Raw genomic sequence first — 2,805 nt, forward strand, 5'->3', positions numbered from 1 at the left:
AGAAAATACTCCACGGCAGTAAAATCAGCTAGTAATACACAAGTGTAAAGAGTTCTGTCACCTCGAAAAAGGGCTCTCTCCTGACCTGAATATCTCTGCATCTGGCCCCTGCTGTCAAGATTTCCCTTGAAGACTGAAAAAACCTGAAATTCGAGAAAAACAGTATGAACTTTTAGAAAGCTGTCCCCTGTAGCAGCTCAGAGTCCTTCAACAACTCCAACAGGAGTCTTACTTTTCTTTCTTATAAATAAAAGGATTTCAGTATAATAGAGCAAAAGATAGGTCAAACATGCTTATAAACTCCTTAAAGGTTTCTTCAATCTGTGAACACTTTCTTCCCAAAGGTGCTTCCAGGTTTTGATGACAGAAGACAGTCTCTTTGTTTATTAATGGGCAAAACTGTAAGAAAAGCTGAAATATATGATTAGATCTGACTGTTGAGTGATGTCTGAAGGCATTGCTTGGTGATATTAAAAGCTGAACTTTTTCCATATCCACCTTAATTAACAGTTAAATGACATAAAGTTAAAAATATCAGCTTTACATTTTTACTGTTTCTTTTAAGGGAAAGAAAACACCTTCTCTTCCAATACATGTGGTGTGTCCCTCCGCTTGTATCATGGGGCTATTTTCACTCCTATCACGTAGAATTACCACACACCAGACACGTGACTTAAAACCTGCTAACCATACTTTAATAAGCACTTGCATGGATTTGTATTCATAAAGCAGATGGAATTTGGTCACTATTACTTTAAAATTTATATAAATTATTTTCTCTTTGCTGACTTAAGCTGACTGAAAATCCATTTGATCAACATATCCCGAAAAATATGCTACAAAATGTATCTGAACATCCATGTAAAGGAATGTTGTTGGGTTTTGGACCTCCTTGTTATAATAGCCAACAACAAACTCTGTAGGATTTCATTTTCAGGCATTACCTTAAGTGCAAATTGGCTTTCTGTCAGTCATATAAAATAAGATTTTCTAAGATTTGTGCATTTTTTTCATCCTTTAGACTATCAGAAGTACTGACTTCTGCTGCCAGTATAAACATTCCTTGATTTACCAAACATATTCAAAATGCATTTCATACTTCTTGCCATTGGACTTACAAACCTAACAATGAAAGAGGTTTAGTTACAGAGTTTCTAAATTATATGCTGCAGGCATGAACAAATTTTAATAAAGTATTTGCTGAAAAATCCAGCTATAGCCAACTTAGAACTATAAAAAAAAATCTGCTAAACTTACTCATATCAGAGAAGTAAACCAGAGGAATAGAAGCTGGAATTCAGAGAACAAGTGAGAAAAGAGTCTATCATTTACCCAGAGTCCAATAGTTGGGTCTATTTCTACTTTATCCTTTATCATAGGTACTAGAACAGCTATTTCCTGTGATAGCTATCTAAACATCATGTTAGGGTATATTCCAAGGTGGATTTTTTCTTCCTGAAGTTGCTCCTTAAATGTTTTTATTGGGATAGAGACACAAGAAAGTGAGAAAGATTCTCTAATGCATTCCTTAAGGAATATAACACAGAGAATACTAAAACCTGAACTCTTGACCTTACTGTACTGAACCGTAAATTTCACAGAATCACACAGAATCACAGAATATTCTGAGTTGGAAGTGAGCCACAAGCATCATCGAGTCCAACTCTTGAATAAATGGCCCGTACAGGGATCAAAACCATAACCCTGGTGTTATTAGCACCATGCTCTACAAGATTAATTCCTAGAAGAGATCAGAAGTTCATACACAAGATCTATGAGAACCAACCAAGAAAACCTGCAATTCCTAATGCATTATCAAATTTAAAATTAAGCTGCTATAGCAGACTTGATGAAAATATTCAAATTACTTTAATATCAATGTCATTAACATTAATTAAGGATGTGAGGAGATATCTTTTTGTGTATCAAGAACACATACTCTTTCTCTAATGTTCAGCATGCAGAGAAAAATCTGTTGAAAATATCTAATTTTTTAGAAAATCAGAAAATAACAATTTATCCCTTAGTAATTATAATATTACAAGAGTAATCTACCATAGATAACTGAAATCAGGGGTCTCAGGTGAAGCAGGTGTCTTATGAGTCAATAACAGAATCATCCAAAGCATCACACAAGGCAGCAATGTGGATTTTTAACCATTCAGACATCTGTTACAAAACCAACACAGCAAAATGAAGATTGTTCAGCAACCTCTTTGAATAAAGAAGTCGTAATTTATTGATGACTTTTCAAAAAAATTGTCAAACAATGACGTAAATAAAGGCATTCTTCCAAATATTGTACACAATAGGAAAGATGGTTTAAATGATAAGTGCAAAATTGGTCTAAATAAGTACTATTTTAAATGTCTAACCAGATAAGTTTGAACTCTTTTCCTTTGAGTTTCTGGTTGGAAACCAAGGCAGAAAAGTAAATTATTCACACAGTGTTTTTCAGGCTATGTGTGCAAGATGAATCTCCTCATTCCTTTTGCCGTACTTGCATAGTGGGGCCCCCTGGTGGTCTAGTGGTTAGGATGCAGCGCTCTCACTGCCGTGGTCCGGGTTCGATTCCTGGTCAGGGAACTCCTCCGGGCAGATGGAGCTCGTCAGCCCTGTAAGGCCATCCATCTAAGAGAAGGTCACTCTAAACAAACCTACGTCCTGAGGACCTCGCTGCCACCGTCCAAGCTCACTCGGCCCCGGCAGATGAACCTCAGGATTAAAGGGTGGGCTCAGTTCAGCGCACACTGTGTCTCACCTAAAAAATCCACTGCGCAGGCTCGAAGGGTAATGACCTTTCCC

Source organism: Manacus vitellinus, unplaced genomic scaffold (assembly GCF_001715985.3).
Source record: "Manacus vitellinus isolate BGI_N305 unplaced genomic scaffold, ASM171598v3 scaffold_9_pilon, whole genome shotgun sequence".
Classification (NCBI taxonomy): Eukaryota; Metazoa; Chordata; class Aves; order Passeriformes; family Pipridae; genus Manacus; species Manacus vitellinus.